Source organism: Oreochromis aureus, linkage group 13, assembly GCF_013358895.1.
Source record: "Oreochromis aureus strain Israel breed Guangdong linkage group 13, ZZ_aureus, whole genome shotgun sequence".
NCBI lineage: Eukaryota > Metazoa > Chordata > Actinopteri > Cichliformes > Cichlidae > Oreochromis > Oreochromis aureus.
Genome location: NC_052954.1, coordinates 33,724,689 through 33,743,289, shown reverse-complemented (window position 1 = coordinate 33,743,289; position 18,601 = coordinate 33,724,689). Strand labels below are relative to the sequence as shown.

Genomic DNA, 18,601 nt, shown 5'->3' with positions numbered 1-18,601 from the left:
CACAATACATTAAATCTGCGCTCCCCAACCTTTTTCCGCCACAGACCAGTTTATGTCTGGTTTATGACCGGCCTTTAAGGCGTTGCGGATAAATAAAACAAAATAAAACCAGTACCGGTACCAAAAAAAAGAAGATTTATTCATAACACACAGGAAAAAACCCAGGGAAACCAAGTTAACGATAAAAACAATTTAAAAAAATAACGCTAAAAACCCTGAAAACCATAAATTTCCCATCCAAGCTTCAACTCTCGCGGGCTGGTACCAAAAGACTAAGGGACCAGTACCAGTACTACCAGTATTAGGGACCGCTGCATTAAATAACCAGCTGCTAGCTTCCTGCTCTCTTAGCACAGGCCTTTAGGCCGTCATCATGTGACCTGATGCTAACAGTCAGCTAAGGTAAAGAATATGACTCCACCTGTGAGCCAGTATATCGGCTATTTAAAATAGCACAAATAACTGATACAACAGAGTCAAGCACAGTCCAGTCAGTAGCAGCTGGAGGTGCTGCAACAACCTGGCTTGAGCACCACCGAAACAAGCATTTCAGCATTTGAGCGCTAACGTTTAATTTATTAAAACTGGTGGAAAGAAAAACAAGATGTCAGCCACAGCTAATCCTGCAGTCACACGAGGGAAAAACAGAGGGTGCTTTAGTGACGAGGACCAACCACTAACTATAGGACTTCAACCAGAATACAACCAGTTGGCACCCAGCTTAGTCGAGTCCCCTACTGCAAAGACACGTCATAGATGATCCGAGTTAATCGATGCAGACCAGCTTAGATTGTTTACAACATGTTAGCAGCCTGTCTGCATTTATAAATCAGACTGTAATTATTTAGACAGTGTTTGTTGGACTGTTTGCAGACCGGTTGCTTCCTGCCAGGAAACTGTCAGGAAACTTCCACCAATCAGTCTCTGACAGCAAAAACACTGAATGCAACCTGTGATTTTTGGTCGTCACGGGGGGCTCTGTGCTCTGGTGTTCACTCTGGTGTGACTAAACCATGATGATAATTATGAGCTGGTGTTTTGGAGCCATATTACAAATTGTAAAACAGACAGAAATGTTGGTTAAACAAAGTCTTCCTTAAAAAGCCTTCAGCTGGACTTTTAGACGTCGACTTCATCGATCAAAAGTAGCTTACCTGAAAAACACGCTGCTTTATTGCTCTTTGTGTCTATAAAGTGGTGTATGGGATTATAAATTACAAAACAAACTCATCTTATATTGATTAAGCGTGATCAGGGAAGTGTTCATAGAGTCCATAGATCAGCTTTGTCATGGACAATCTTCTTTTTGCAGCCAGAGAAGTCGCCCCCTGCTGGATATCGGAAAAAATGCATTTCCTTTGGTGACGATAAACAACATTGACCTTTTATTTACTTTTTTCTTTTTAATCTCCTTTAATCTGTTTTCAGCTTTTCAACTGAACCAAACTGCACGGTCAATCCACTGTGACTATGTACTGTATATAAAAGATGGCCTGAACCACTGTGACATCACCCATCGAGATGTCCAGTTTGGTTTGTCGTCCTTTGATTGTTGCTCGTGTTTACAGAAATAACCTGAGCTCTCTAGCTTCTCCTTAGCTGAGGACCGCCTGTCACTACTTGCCGTTTGTTACTAGCACAGTGATTGATATTGGCAGAGTATCGCCTCCACAGGTGTCCAGTTTTTAAAAGGTAATTCACACCTTCCAACCAGTGAGAATTCAGAAGTTTCAGCAGCATAACAGCACCGAAACCACCAGCCAGACTGAGCTGACAGTCAACAGCTGTTGTCTCAGTATGAAAACACGAGTCTTACCTTAAACCTCTCCGTCACCTGAAGGCACGCTCAATGGATGTTTATGTATCCGGGCAGCCAATCAGAGCCACCGCGGTGCCGCTCGTTCAGAGCCGATGAGCCGAGCCAAACGCCCTCCAAATCTGCTGCCGCTGTTGTGCAATGCTGGACTGAAGACCCACGGCGAAGCGGGTCCAGACAGAGACACCCTCCCGTGCCTCTCCCAGCAGCCTTCAGGAGTGTGTGTGGCTGAAATACAAAAGAAGAAAGAGGCCGAGGGACGAGTGAGCGCTTCGGCGTGCAGAGGAATGTCTTAATGACTGTCTGTCTGTGTATCTAACCTCGTGTTGGTCGTCCTGCTGCTCTTTTATGCTCCAAACCGAGCGTGTGACCTCAGTGCGTGTGAATTAGAGCTTAAACAGACATAAATGAGGAAATGTGACGCACACAGGGCCTGAGAGAGTCTGAGTATCGTCCACAGTCAATAGAAAACCTGCAGGAGGTGAAAACATGACATTTAATTTCATGCAAGCAGAGAAACACGGATACGTTAAATACACTCGACTGACTTACAGCATCACATCTGCGTTGTACTGTCATTTTACAGCCTGCTGCTACACAGACCACATACATGTGACACACACGGTAAACTATGCTGACAGTACTGGCTGTAATATTCAAAGACTGACAGTAAAAAATGTGTTTTTTAAATGTATTGAAATGCACTCACATTAAATAAAATTAGCTATTTGTTAGTTTTTACTTTCAATATATTAGCTAGCAAAGCAAAGCAGGTGCATGCGGTTGTCATTTGATGAGGTGAATACTAGCGTATTGTTTTACTTTGCTCTTTGTTTCGTGCTCGAGGGGTAAAAATCCTTCACTGATGTGTTGATTGCAGTGTCACATTTATCCATTAACACTTCAGTGGAGGATTTTTTTCACCTCTTGAGAGAAAGAAATAACGTGTGCAGTAAAATAAAAAATAAGGAAATGCAAAAAGGCTGAGAGAGTAGAAAATGTCGTTTTACTGAAATCAAATCTGCATTTTAGCATTTATGTCACTGAACTGATACGAGACAGCGTGCCATCTTAGGACAACCTGATAACACAAATCCATTAATGCTAACCTTCACTTCCTGTTACGGAAAATGTTTAGCCGGTAGTTTCAAGAATTCTGTTTTACCCCCGGAAAGGAATAAAAGTGGGATTTACTTAGAGGGGTTAAAATATTCATAAATCAATAGGCTGAGTGCTCGTTTGAAGAGATGATTATGAAGCTACATATCAGACTTTAGTATTTTTAATTTTAACCTCGCCCGGCTGATGATCAATCCTTGGTGCGGAAAAATGCTCTGAGATGCAGTTTTATCCATTTAAGTATCAAAGTATTGAATCTGTGAAACTGTATCTGTGCTAAAAAAATCTTTTGGGTGTATTTCCCAATTGTTATTAATATTATTATTATTATTTTACCATTTAGTAATTCCACTTTTCCATATTCCAAATAGGAATTATTTTATATACTTTTTAAAAATGTATATTTATATAAATATTTAGATCAAAACGTTATTGGAAAACTTTGTGTTGTAAAACTACAAAGACAAACACAATAAAGTCCACAGCACCAGATATAAAATCTTAATTTAAGGATTTCTGACTTTTATTAGGTTGATGGCAAAAATGATCTACTAAGACAACCAGAGTCCAAAGAACAGCTTTGCTAATCGAAGCTCAGATATGGAAACACAACAAAGACGAGAGAAACACGAGGTTTAAACAACATTATGTGTCATTTTACACGTTTGTTTCTTTAACTGAAGCCCAAAAAGTTGTATTTGTCTATATTGAGAAATCTCAGGGATTAAATATGTTCCCAAAATTTGCAGTGGGACAAGTGAGGAAGTAATGAACAGCAGGTGAACCAATCAGGGAGGAGCAGACCGTCACAGACACTGACATGAACGCTCAACAAGATGTGAGAGACAAGGAGGCACCAAGTCCAGTAAATAAAAAAACAACAACTTCTCAGTAGAAACCACAAAGTAAAACCGAGAAATAATGGAGACATGAACCAAAACACAGGATCGCACGACAGCCAATCAGAAAACCACAGAGTCAAAACAGAAGCAGAATCTCAACAGTATGACAAGAAACCAGAGTCACCGTTAGAATAATAACGAAATCATTCAAAGCTTCAAACACCAGAATAAAAATCCCAAACAGGAAGTTAAACATATTTCACCAAGACCTCTCACCATCACCGACCTGTGCCTCCAACAAATACCAAGACTCTGTTTTATCTCCAAAAGTAAAAAACAAACAAAACCTTTAAATAAAAACTCATTTTTCTTGGGACCAGTTTGGCAGCGTGGCTGTGATGGTAGCAGCAGGCATGCGTCAGTCCCAGGAGAGTCTGCAGTCGTGGCTTGGATGGTGTTGCTAGCTAGAGCAAACCCAAAGCAGCAGATTTGCTCCGTCTCCACATCGCTGCCATGATCCAGTGGAAACACAGACGCTTGGCTCCATCTCAGGAAGTGAACAGGAAGTTGAGGTTAGTGTTTCCTGCACTAAAACCACTTCCTGTCCAACATTAACATGAAGCAGTCTACCTGTACCCGACATGATGATGACCACAGGATGAGGTTAAAGGTCATCCACAGGATCAAATTAGATAAGATAACCTTTATTAGTCCCACACGTGGGAAGTTTGTTTCTAAATCCACTGATTTAGAAACAAATTTTTTCTTATTGTCCAGATGTGACTTTGTGTGAAACACGCCTGCTCCATAGACATTAAAACTACAAAGCTGACAAAAAAAACTACAGATTTAAACATTTAGTGACGCCATGCATGTTTCCCATAATGCAATGCAGTCTACATTGCATTCCCTAACAAGAGGGTTCAAAGTAAATGTGCATGATACACAGCACCTTCATGCAAATAGGAGACATGTAGTATAATCTGTGTGTGTGTGTGTGTGTGTGTGTGTGTGTGTGTGTGTGTGTGTGTGTGTTGGTGGTGTTGGGACAGAGGGGGCACCATCCCCCCCCCCCACCCCCAGACAGTCTGGCGGTCAGCCAGGACTGATCGGGGTACCGAGACGTCCCAGAGAGTGACCCGAAGACTCGGCTGTCGGTCCGCATGAGCATCAAACACACACACACAGAGTAACGTATCGCCACCCCCGACTAACTCTACTGACTGCTCTGTGTGTGTGTGTGTGTGTGTGTGTGTGTGTATTGGGGGGGGGGCTATCTGAAGGTAAAGGAGGGGTAAACTCCTCTCTCTCTCTCTTGGCTCCCTCTCTTGGACCAATCACAGATCTACAGGCTGATAGAGCTTAAATCACAGAACAATAAACTTCTGATCAAATAATCCTTAAAAATAAGTAAAAACTGGAGACGTGAGTGCAGATACATGAAGAAGAGGAAGGACTCGCGCTGCAAAGGCCGAGGCAACGATTCAAACTACTCAGTGCTGACAGATTAGAGATTATAGCATCATGTGAGTATTTATTTGAGTTATTTCACAGTCAGGTAAACCTTAGACACCGCTGTGTGACACCGCAGGTTTCTCCTCCGTCCTTGTGCTGTGACCTCCAGTCAGTGTCAGTGCTCCACCCTGAAGGATGCCTTTATTCCTAAGAGAGGCAGCTGCAGCAGGAATTATAAAACACGCCTCTTTTTGTTTGTTTGTTTGACTTCTGCACATATTACACCTGTGCAAAAGGTAAAAAAGAGGTAGAGTCACCACCAATCAGGAACGAGGTGTCGCCCTGTCACAATAATGTTTGCAGATGTCACACAGACTCTAACTGTCAAAATCAAGACGGAATAACTCCAAAATAAAAATCATAATTTATCAATCAATAATTTATTTGTTAACTGACACATGCAGACACCATCACAGCAGACGTACAAAAGCCTCTGTAGCCGTACTGAAACACGTTTATGCCTTTATTTTGAAGGATGAGTTACATTTTGAATATGGTCAGTACACAAAAACTGAATGTAAACAACATCTTGTCACATCTTTATTTATTTTTTTATTTACTTTATTTATTTGCCCATAAATAAAGTTTTAAAGTTCAGCGTCTGTCACCAGCTTCTCTGTTATTGTCTGCTGCCAGCAGTGAGCTGAACATTACAGTAAACACAGTTATCAAAGTTTGTCTTTTTATATTAGTGTTTATTTTTATTTTATTTTGAGTTTGCTTCACTGAGGCTACGTCCATATGGAACGCCAGGACTGCCATAATGAATTACTTAAATACACCATTAAATAATTAATTAAATGTGGCAATAATTAATTAAAATGGGAATTAATTAATTAAATAAATAGTTATGACACATGTAATTAATTAATTATTGACACATTTAATTAATTATTTATGTATTTCATATTTTAATTAATTATTGACACATTTAATTAATTAATTATTGACACATTTAATTAATTATTTATGTATTTCACATTTTAATTAATTATTGACACATTTAATTAATTATTTCATGATATATTTATTTATTTCATTTTGGCAGTCCTGGCACCTGGCTCTCATCATGAATTAATTTTATCTGTCAGCCTCACCCATCAAACTCAGGAGGCGGGGTTAACGCTGATCGACTCAAAACCATTGCTTTGGCCTGGTGGCCATTGTTTTTAGCCCACAACAACCGGCAGAACTGAACTTTGAAAAACCCTGTTTGTGTGTCACCAAATACTGTTTTAATATGTTTTTAGCCGAGAATGTAGTGGTTTAATCTTCACATGTGTGATCGGTTTGTCAAGATACAGCCTCTTTGCAAAAGTGCTTCGATGATTTCGGAGATGTCTGCCCAGTCTCACGGCAAAGCGTGGGATAGACCCGCTCGCCTCGCAAGCAATCGAGCTGTTATTACCGCCGACAAAGCGCAGGCCCCGGTACACAGCTGTAATAACCCCGCTGACACTGACTTCTTTTACTGAGGTTATATTTATCGGGTTTTATTTCCTGATGTTCTTATGTGTCCTACGTGTTTCAGTCGCCAATTCTGAATGATAACTAACATTAAAAACATGTTTAAGGAGGAGAGAGAGCAAATAAATTCGACTAACAGCTGATCTTTGGGTTTCTGTTCAGTAATCAGCGTGACCTGTGTATAAACGTATAAAAGAGAAAACGTTGGTGTTTCCGTCATGTAGTAACTGCTGGCTTTAACTGTACAAAGGTTGTTCGACACTATGAAACACATACAGACTTCATGATGTTCGGCTAATATTTTTATTGTGAATATTAATCATGAGGGTGACCTGTACACCACGGAGCAAGATCAGCATCTCTCCACGATATCTTCAGCTCTCTGAGTTAACACAGAGTTTCCCAGCTGACTATCTAACTGTCATCTACGAATATGTCACGGGTCATATCAATATGATTTTACAGAAAAGCATCCTTAATACTGCCAACTATTCCAGAGACGTGAAAATCTACAGCATAAAGAACACAAAAATATAGCAGTCTAACGCAACACTGTAACAGAGATGAACCGTCAGTTTGTCGCAGATCAAAGTGGAATGAAAGTGATTGGTTGAACAGGTGTTCGTGATCTGTGTTATCTGCATTTTCATCAGCGTCAGAGACTCAGCAGCAGATTAGACTAACAGTTATACATTTAATAAATTACCAAATGAATCCACGATCGAACCTGTTCCGACTATTTGAGTTTGTATTCCCTCAGCTGCAGACTCGCTGCTGTTTAAATGTTTGAGAGGAAGATTAGATATAAAGCAAACATCAAACATAGACTCAGTCTGCGGTCACATTTGATATGAGGCCAGCACGGATATTGGCTGTGTCCTGTTTTAAGATCATACATGTAAAATTGTTGTCTGACCTCCGTCGATCCAGCCGCTCAGAGTCCGTGGTTACCATGGTTACTGCATAAGCAGCTATAATGTAAACATTACGCAGCATGGGTGTTTATGTTTTCATTGCAAAAGAACTGTCTGAATGGTTAACTGACGTTAACTTGGATAAATTATAGTTAAGGAGTATCACAGATAACGCCCATGTGAGCTGCTGAAATCAGTAGGCTATTACTGAAATACACGTGCTATATCATAAACTACGATATAAATAGGGAGGTCCTATTAACATGTTTAGTTTTAAAGGACACCTTCCTGCCTTTAGTCTCATTCATGAGCAGTATTAGTTTTCTTCTAACATCCAGAAGTCTGCACGATGTGTTTCATAGTTTGTAACAAACCTTTTACAGTTAAACATAACATGACCGAAAAAAAAAAAAAAAAAAAAAAAAAAGAGAGAGAGAGAGAGAGAGAGAGAGAGAAATCACACAAATTATATGTTAAGCTCATTTATTTTTAGTTAAGTAAACTCTAAAAATTCTAACATAGCTGGTGCTTAGAATACAGTTAAATAACTATTAAAAACAGATGATATAATATTTCTGTCCAGGTTGCAGTCTTCATCTTGAACATGCTGTTGCAAACTCTGCTCCTCTCGGTGGAAATGCACCTTCTCTTTCCTCTTTGTATAAAAACATTTTAAAAGTCAGTTTAATCTCAAAATTCACTGTTAAATCCGAAACACACCAGATAAAGAAAAGCGAATAGTTCAGTCTAACACATGTGCCAGTGAATCATTAAACGTCTGTAAAACTCTGCAGTTATAACTTTAGTTTGAGCCAAACCGATTTGCTCAGTTGTAAATAAAACAGCGAAGTAAACGTGACCCGACAGACAAAACCTGAGTGAATTAAGTCCAGCGTTTAACCACTGAGAGCTAAAACTCAGGTGAGGTTTCAAAGCTGTGTGCAGGTGATTGGACATCAGCTGCCGATAAAGTGGGTTCGCCTATAAAGTCCTCTGTAAGGAAACAAGCTCCAGCAGCTCTGCGCTCGGGAAAAATACTATATTTACTTATGTTGTGCAGAAAAATGCGCTGACATTGCGTTATATCAAGCACCGGCTGCCCAGTTAAACTGTGACTATCACCAGGTAACGTGGGCGTGTTTCTTGAATAGAGATTGACAGACCACGTGACTTTCGCGCATTGCATGCCGGGAGGTGAAGGCAGGACATTTAAATTACCGCATCAAATGCAAGCATTTGCAGCAATCAAAACGTTTTTTCTCACGTTCCAATACCGCCTTGCTTTTCTTTCTCTCCAAAAATAATGTACAAAACGAAGGAGAACAATGCCGGTCCGTACAAAGACAGACTCGAGGAAAAGGCAAAGAAAAGGTACTTGGAAAAATCAAAGGAGTGAAAGGGTTAGACCCTTACGAGCACACAGACTGGACAAGAAGACATCAGCGTGCTGCCCAACTTTAACCACGCTCAGATTTATAATTACATGGTTCTTGGAGTGAGTGCATACACTCATGACGTTTTAGTAACTTCAGGTCACTGCAACAGGCCCAGGTGCAGTTCACGGACGGATGGGTACAGGACCTAGAAATGCACCGTGTTGAGCACAAGACCATCGTGACGCACAACGGTAAGTTTACCTGTCTCACAAATCGTCTTCATAAATACACATTCGTGAACCGTTTATAAATAGGACCTTTTAGCTCACGGTAATTAATTAGTAGTGCAAAGAATATATGGTATGCATTACAGAAATGTAGCAGTGATAATAATATTGTATGCTGTAATCGTACTGGGCAATCACTGAGACAAAAATCTGATGAATCCGATAAAAACCAAACGCATTTCCCGTCGACTTCATGCGGCTGTCGTTCGCCCGGCTTGTGCAGTTAATAATACAACAGGTTCTTGGCATTTTTGTTTCTTTTTTATCGCTGTGTAACTTATTTCAATTGAAAGCCTGCGTGCGCTAGTACCTCTTGCCTTGGGTTCCCACAATCCTTTGCGGTTTTACCCCTCAATGACGTCACATTTTCAATCTCTATTAGCAGCAGGTGTTAAACAGCTGACAGGTGAGGAGGACGCATGCAGGTAAACTGAGGGCCTGCTGAGCTGATCGCTGGTGTCCTGAGAAACATGTCAGCTCGTTCTTTATGTTACAGAAGCACAGAGACACAAGACCAGGCGGAAAGAGACGATCGTTCGGTGAAAATGCGAATCTGCGAATGCAACATGTGGAACACGGAGAGTGGAATATGTAAACAAACCGGTTGACGTAACCCCCTCGGTGCACTCTGCATGCTGACTGTTAGCAGAGCAGTGAAATCTCTGAAAACATCTGAGCACTTTTGCAAACATGTTCTATGTTGACAACCTGACCAGACATGTGAAGATTACGGTAGCGACATTCGCGGCTAAAACACTGTTAAAAGTGTAGCTGGTGACAGAAAACGGGGTTTTAAAACTACACCACCACCATTGCTGCCTGTGATTTGAAACGCATTCTGGGATACCTGGCTGCCTCAAGTCTACAGAAGCAATCGATTATCTAGGATCGACCTGTTTTGACTTATATTGCACGGCAACCAATCAAATGTTAGAGAAGCTGCATGGGCAGCGTTAACCCCGCCCGTGAGTTTGATGGGTGAGGCTGACAGATAAAATTAATTCATGATGAGAGCCAGGTGCCAGGACTGCCAAAATGAAATAAATAAATATATCATGAAATAATTAATTAAATGTGTCAATAATTAATTAAAATGTGAAATACATAAATAATTAATTAAATGTGTCAATAATTAATTAATTAAATGTGTCAATAATTAATTAAAATATGAAATACATAAATAATTAATTAAATGTGTCAATAATTAATTAATTACATGTGTCATAACTATTTATTTAATTAATTAATTCCCATTTTAATTAATTATTGCCACATTTAATTAATTATTTAATGGTGTATTTAAGTAATTCATTATGGCAGTCCTGGCGTTCCATACGTCCACACGTACCCGGGTATTTTTGAAAACGCAGATTTTTCTATGCGTTTGCACCTTTCGTCCACACGTAGACGGCGTTTTCAGTCACTGAAAACAGAGATTTCTAAAAACGCCTGCCAGGGTGGATATTTTCGAAAACTCCGTTTTTGCATTTACGTGGACGAGAAAAACGGAGAAAACGCAGCGTCAAAGGTGTGCGCCTTTTTTGACGTCACACTGTGCGCCACGTTATTGTTTCGGTGAAATGAATTTCTACAATACTGTTAATTGTACTTTCTGCAGTGTTTAAATGCTTACATATACACACACAGTTACTGTCCCTCCACACATACCACTCGGTTCTGCTTCTATGCCCCATCTTTGTTTACTATTTCCCACCGAGGCTTCTAGACTTCTGACTGGGGTTAGGAATATATCGCCACCTGTTGCTTTGGCATGTTCCTAGCAGCGTTTTCCTTCATTTCTGCGTTTACATGTGGACGGGATTATTTTTTTAAACGAAAACGGAAAATCTCAGTTTTCAAAAATACCCGTGTACGTGTGGACGTAGCCTGAGTTTCCACTGTAGGTTTGCTCGTTTCCTTCATTGGTTTCAGTGTTGACAGAGTTCAGATCTACAGCACAGGTGTTAAATATAAAAACACTGATTTTTGTAAACAGTCGACTCTCACTCTTCTACACATCAAAGCCTCGTTAGTTTAGTGGTGATAACAAATTTTACAAGATGAACGAATTCTAAAACTGAAGATATTTATTTCTTTATTTTTATTCATTATTTTTATAAGGATATTTCTTTTCATAATATGCTTGTTTCAAGTGTAGATTTTATTTTATCTTTGGTGTAAAGTCTTATTATTCTAATAATCTTGGTCCAGTCATAATTATTGTTTACTGTCCTTTCCCCTCTGGAGAACATCAAGCTGTTGTCAGATGTACAGATCCAGTGTTTGATTTTTACATATCGCCTGTAAACGTCACATGCTGAGCAGTCCTTACTGTGTTTCCGAAGTTCCACATGAACCCTTTTCTATGGAAGCCTGTTTCCGCCACTAAAAAAAAACAAAAAAAAAAGTATCCATAACTCGAAATTTCGAGTTATTTTCTTGAAATGTCGAGTTAGCTCTGCCAATCAGTAATCTACGTGAATGAGGTCACTTTCCTGTTACCTGGAAGCATATGGCGCAGAGTAGCCACACTCAAAACCGGATCGCAACAAATTGGCGCTTTTGCAAGTACGTTTGCTGATAGTAACGCCATGTGATTCAGCTAATAACACAAGGATTTCATCATTTTTGAGGCCACGCTGAAAATACTCAGCAATCTGTGCTTTCATGACTGGATGTAATACTGGTAGCTTTGCTGTAGCATTTGTACCTGAAGGCTTCAGCTTCCAGGTAACAAGGAAATGATGTCATTCATGTAGATTACTGATTGGCAGTGCTAACTCAAAATTTCGAGTTACTTTTCTCAAAATTTTGAGTTAATAAGTCGAAATTTTAAGAAAATTAGTCGAAATTTTGAGAAAATAAATCGAAATTTCGAGTTATGGATCCTTTTTTTTTTTTTTTGTGGCGGAAACAGGCTTCCATACTTTTCCTCCCAGGAACACGCAGCAGATGAACCCTCACACACAGTCAGAATGAGATTTGTTTCTCTGGTCAAAGAGCTGTGTTAGAAACGACGTTCAGTTTTTAAAAGGTTCCTCCGCTCGCTCGTCTTCAGCAGCGCCTGAGAGGAGCAGGTGGAAGGAAGAAGGTTGGTCTGTGGCAGTATTTACTTTAAAAAAAAAAATCACAATTAATATTATGACGTCTGTCAGATTTAATTATTCGTTTATCACCTCTCTGAATCATTTTACCTAAACTGCTGATTACAGATGATCAGCTGATCACAGAGCTGAACGGGACATCGTCAGGTCTTATATGAGCTTTGATGATGATGCTTCTCTGGATTTCTTTCCTTTATTCAAAGACTCTCTGACTCTGTCTGAAGCCTGACTCCACTCTGCCCTGTGTGACTGGAGCATGGACGCACAAACCCCTCCACCCTGATTCTCAGAGGCTCGCCGGAGCGCATACGGGGCTTATTCCTGTCTGTTCACAGGTGCATGTGTGCTCCACAGATATCAGCTGTTTCCTCACCTGAAACTAAAAGTATATTTAGAAAACAAACATGTCGTACGTGTTATTATCCTGCCTCCAATTTTCTGCAACATCCAGTCCGACCTTCAAACCGGAGATATTGAGGTCACATGTTCGGATTTCTGATCTCTGGGCTTTGTTTACCCCTTCTCTCTCTCTCTCCATCCCCTTATTCACACACACACACACACACACACACACACACCCCTCAACCCTCTGGCAGTTATCTGTTGTATGGAAACACAGCTAACCCTGTTGCCCTCCGATTGTTCCTGCTAAACCAGCCAACCAACCCAGCTGTCCATCCATCCATCCATCCGTTCATCCACAGTCGATACGTTACCCACTGTTAGCCACACACACACACACACACACACACACACACACACACGCGCACACGCTGACATTTGCAGCTGAAACACGGTGGAAACTCAAGCTGGTATCGACTTGAAATTTGGAGAGATTTGCTCAGTGCAGCAAACTGCATCCACACACTCAGCTGCTCCCGTTTCTACTGCCCCGGGCTCAAACGCTGACATTTTATCTGCCGCCGCATCACCGCTAAAAACTTCTGACTGTGATTGATTAATCTGCCAACGCAGAATTATGAATCTGCACTTCTGATGATTAATGCCAAACAATTTTAAAGACTAAAGGCCGATAACTCTTTAATGGAAGCGTCTCAGGTTCCAGAGGTTTGTGTTCGCTGTATTAAATCGCAATAAATTAAATTTGTCTGCAATTGGGACAAAGCAGGATAAAACAGGACACTGTGTGATGTTAACAGGTCGATTTTAGTTAAGTGAAAGATTAGTTATAGTTCTTCGTCACCTTTAAGAAAAAAGTGATATTTTTGTGCCATTTCCATTCGTCATTTATATTTAAAATTAAATAATAGTGTGTTTTTCAGTTTACATTTATTTAATCCCATTGAATAATATTATTTGATTTAATAATATTTTATCATGAATAAAAGAAAGAAAATGTTTAAATAAAATATGTGTTTCGATAAATTATTATTAATAAAACAAGAATACAAATATAATCAGGTATTAAACTTGTAAAAAGTTTTTTTTCCCTCTCTATGAATTTTAAATATTTCAGGCATTTTTAAGTCCACAAAGGTTTAAACTGACTTCCAAATATAGATTCTAAAGAAAGAAACCTGCAGTTCCTCTGACGTCCAGCAGGGGCTGCAGCAGTGAGTCGGTCCCCATAGACTCCCATGTTAAACCTTTACAGCAGAAATAAACAAGTTTACATGCTGATACACAAACTGATTGGTCTCTATAGATAATTTCCTTTCATAACACCTGCACATGTTTTTATAACTCACCTGTTCAAATCGTATTAAGGCTCAAAATCTGTATCATTAAGGCGGGGCCTTTAAGCTACCAGTGTTACCTGATAACTTAGTGGTTCACCTGTCCAAAAGGGGTATGGCTCTTTAAAACCAGGATGGTGATGACCACAGTCGGGTCTCAGATCAAACCAGTGACATCACCACTGGGTGGTGTCTCGGTGGCTACGTCCATCATTAATATATTACAGCCTATGGATTACTATTAAGGCACATTCTCTAGTGACGACTGCAATTACTGTTAAAGAATATGGAGGAGGTGGGGCTGATGGATGGGCCGATAGACTTTAACCAGAAACAGGATGTCGTGGAACGGGAGATTCACATCATGGATCCATGGTGATGATGTCATGTCGACATGGAGCTAAGTCTCTGAGGAATGTTTGTAGCTACTTGTTGAATCTGTGAAATGGACAATTCAAACAGGTCTGAAGGTAAAATAACAAAGTGTACCTAATGAAGTGGCTGGTGATTTATTTTTCATCGGTGGAATACCTCCAGCTGTGCAGGACGGGGATAATCAGTGTGCAGTTCTATTACCAGCAGTGGTACAGCAGAAATACTGCTTGTAGTAATAATGCAGTTCAAGAAAAGATGGAAGCAGCAGTGTCACAGTAACTGTAGGATCAAGTACTGGAGTCAGCATTCAGAAAGCCAAACACACACACACACACACACACACACACACTCTATCCATTGTTAATGGGAGTGAAGCACTCAGTGTTTGACTGTGGGCGAGTGAGGAGGCGGCGGGACGTCAAACAGCATCAACGTCAAAACGAGCAGCGTTCAAACTCAGCTCAACAGCGCCGCCCTGCTGCTGCAGCAGGAGCACTGCACCTCATCTGACCTCAGCCTGTGTTGTCTTTAACTGCTGCAGAAAACTCACGCTTAGTCTGCAGTTTTACATCATTGAATCTGCTCTCTAAACAGGGTCACAGCTCACAGTTACAAATAAAGGAAAGCAGTTTATTCTCATGATAACTCAGTTTATAAAGAAATACTGACATGGTTGTTGGAGCTAAGACATGACCCTCAAATCTGTGAAAGTATCTGTGACCCATTGTAGGAATGTTTGTACTTTGAGGAAAAGTTTCTGCAGGAATAGTGTGTTTGTGCATCATTTTCTCAAGTTCAAGTTCAAGGTTCTTTATTTGTCACATGCATAGTTATACAAGTATAACACACAGTGAAATGTATCCTGACATGCTCCTTGACATGTGCAAAAATGGGGGGTAGAGGAAGAACATTATAAATATAGATAGATATATATAGTATATACATTGGGTGAATGTGCAGTAGAAGCAGCAAGCAGGTGAATTCTGTACATTAATAAGAATAGACATCTGACTATTTTACAGAATAGACAATATAAACATATTTAAAATTAAAGGAATTTGAAATGTACATTGTGCCTGGGTTTAGAGTGTCTGGAAGAGAGTCCTATCTCAGTCAATTATAGATGATGTGAGAGAGCGGGTGTGTGTGTGTTTAGGGCCTGGATGGCTTGGGGATAGAAGCTCTTCTTGAGTCTCTCTGTCCTTGCCCGGATGATGCGGAACCTTCTACCAGATTGTAGAAGTTGGAACAGTTTGTTGCCAGGATGGGACGGGTCCTTCAGAATCTGCGCTGCTCTAGTCCGGCATCTCCTGGTGTAGGTGTCCTGAAGCGGGGGGGAGAGCAATCCTGCAGCAGCGTTCTGCTGTACGGATCACTCTCTGGAGAGCTTTTTGGTCCTTCACACAGCTGTTCCCAAACCACGATGTCATGGTCTGTGTGAGGATGCTCTCCACAGCGCCTGTATAGAAAATCCTGAGGATCTTTGGAGAGACCCTGAACTTCCTCAGTTGTCGTAGGTGATACAGGCGCTGCCTAGCCTTTTTGGTCTGGACCTGAATGTGGGCAGCCCATGTCAGGTCTGAGGAGATGTGGACACCAAGATATTTGAAGGACTGCACCCTCTCCACTGGAGCTCCATTGATGAAAATGGGCTTGTAGTCTCTGTGCTGACTCCTTCTGAAGTCCACCACTGGCTCCTTGGTCTTGCCGACGTTCAGCTGGAGGTGGTTGTCCTGGCACCATGATGCCAGATTCTTCACTTCGTCCATGTAGGCCGCCTCATCGCTGTTGGAGATGGCGCCCAACACCACTGTGTCGTCAGCAAACTTCACAATGGTGTTGGAGCCGTGGGTGGCCACACAGTCTGAAGTGTAGAGGGAGTAGAGCAGTGGGGAGAGGACACACCCCTGTGGTGCTCCTGTGTTGATGGTGATGCTGTTAGAGACGCATCTACCCACCCTCACCACCTGAGTTCTGCCAGTGAGGAAGTCCAACACCCATGCACACAGACGGGTGTTGAGTCCCAGGTCCCTCAGCTTTGTGAACAGTCTGCTGGGCACTATTGTGTTAAACGCTGAACTGTAATCAGCAAACAGCAGTCTCACATAGTTACCCTGTTTCTTGTCCACGTGGCTGAGGGTGGTGTGCAGGACCTGGGTGATGGCGTCCTCAGTGGATCTGTCGGGTCGGTAGGCAAACTGCAGCGGATCTGTGGTGTCTGGGATGGAGGAGGAGATGATGTTCTTCAGCAGCCTATCAAACACCTTCATGACTACCGAGGTCAGTGCAACTCGTTCAGGGATGAGGGTTTGCTGTTCTTGGGCACAGGGATGATGGTGGATCTTTTGAAGCAAGTGGGGACCACAGACTTCGCCAGGGACTCGTTGAAGATGTAAGTGAACACACCTGCTAGCTGGTCAGCACAGCAGCGCAGCAGACGGCCGGTGATGCCGTCTGGCCCCGCCGCTTTCCTTGTGTTCACTCTCCTCAATGCCGCTCGGACGTCATGCTCCGCGATGCTGGTCACCGGTCTCTCGCTGATGACGCCACTGTCCTCGGTAGTCAGGCGGTAGATAGCATTAGCCAGCTTGGCTAACCTCGAAACGGGCATAGAACTGGTTCAGCTCATTGGTGAATGCAGAGTCGGCGTTGATCGGCGCAGTATCCCTGGGTTTGTAGTCCGTAATGGTGCGTAGTCCGTGCCACATACTCCGTGTGTCACCCTGGTGGAAGCGGGACTCCACACGCTCCCGGTACCGGCATTTGGCATCTCTCACCGCGCGCCGTACGCCGTATGAGGCCGCTTTGTAGGCGCTCATATCGCCAGTGGCGAGACCCGCGTTGTAGGTGGCGGTCCTGGCGTTTATTGCAGTGCCATCATGGGTTCAGATCACATCAGGAGCATTTCAGAGGAACATTTTATCTGCAGAGTCTTTTGAATTGAAAGCATTGTCTTCAGTGGGAACGATCATTGTCTTCACCTGGAAGGTAATGAAGCCGATCCCGGTGTATTCCTGGGAATTCTGCTGTCAGCTACACTTCTTGTCTTTGTCAGTTTGCCCTCCTTTCTAACTGGCCCATTTCCTGTCTGAACCCCACACATTTGTATTATCGCTTGGAGGCGTTACCTGTTCCTAAGTAAACTAGCCTCAGGTGGAAGGATGTCATAAAGTCCTCCAATACAGCGTCTCCACTGATGCTGCCTATGAACCGCACTCTGAAGATGCTGTTTGTGTCTGAGCCCATAATCTCAGACCGGAAGTCTTTTTGCAGCTGCAGTTATCGCCCCCCAGTGACCATTAAAAGTAATGCAGGTTTAAGCTTGCAGTGCATAGCACAGAAATGCTGCTGGCTTTAAAGCGGTGGGTGTCCAACTCCAACCCTGGATCAAATGATTAGTTCATTACCAGGCCTCTTGAGAACTCCAAGACATGTTGAGGAGGTCATTTAGCCATTTGAATCAGCTGTGTTGGATCAAGGACACATCTAAAACCTGCAGGACACCTGGAGTTCGACACCCCTGCGTTAAACCCATTGGATGGCTGGGTTTGTGTCCCAGGTTTTCTCTAAGTGCTCCGCTTCCAAATATACATGTTAGGGTTAACTGGTGATTCTAAACTGGCCATAGGTGTAATCCTTGCCTGTCTCTGTGTTAGCCCTGCCACAGACTGGTGACGAGACAAGGATATATCCTGCCTCTCTCCCCGTGATGACCGGGAGAGGCTCAAGAGTTGGAGTTGCTTTTTTCAGACCAGACCAGTATAAGAGATGGATTTTGTGGAAAATCCATTTTTGAAAGGTGCATAAAAATGTATTACTTTATATTCATATGTTTTTAAATACAAAACAAATAAAAAAACCCGATCTTGTTACGTGATGCAGGTTTTCTTTATGCTGTCAGCTGGAACAAGCAAACTGGTTGATCAGCTGCTGAAGGTCCACCTCACTGATATCAGCTCCTAAGAGAACTTTACTGTCCTTCAGAAGTGCCCACCTGACGACGTTTTTAACAATCTCCCATGATGCTTGGGGCTAAAAATGGGAATATGACATCATTATATCCTGATGATGTAGTGCTGTTTATTACAA

The 18,601-nt window shown here is 41.8% G+C and overlaps 1 long non-coding RNA gene across 1 annotated transcript in view; it reads right to left on the bottom strand.

Annotated features, from left to right (window-relative positions):
* Nucleotides 1-2,373, bottom strand: part of LOC120443238 — a 52,157-nt gene extending 49,784 nt beyond the window's left edge. Inside the window, exons 1-2 of the long non-coding RNA XR_005615263.1 lie at nt 2,137-2,373; nt 1,817-2,044 (exon numbers count right to left, since the gene is read on the bottom strand). This is a non-coding gene — a long non-coding RNA (uncharacterized LOC120443238). The remainder of the gene's footprint in view (nt 1-1,816; nt 2,045-2,136) is intronic.
* Nucleotides 2,374-18,601: the final 16,228 nt, after the last annotated feature.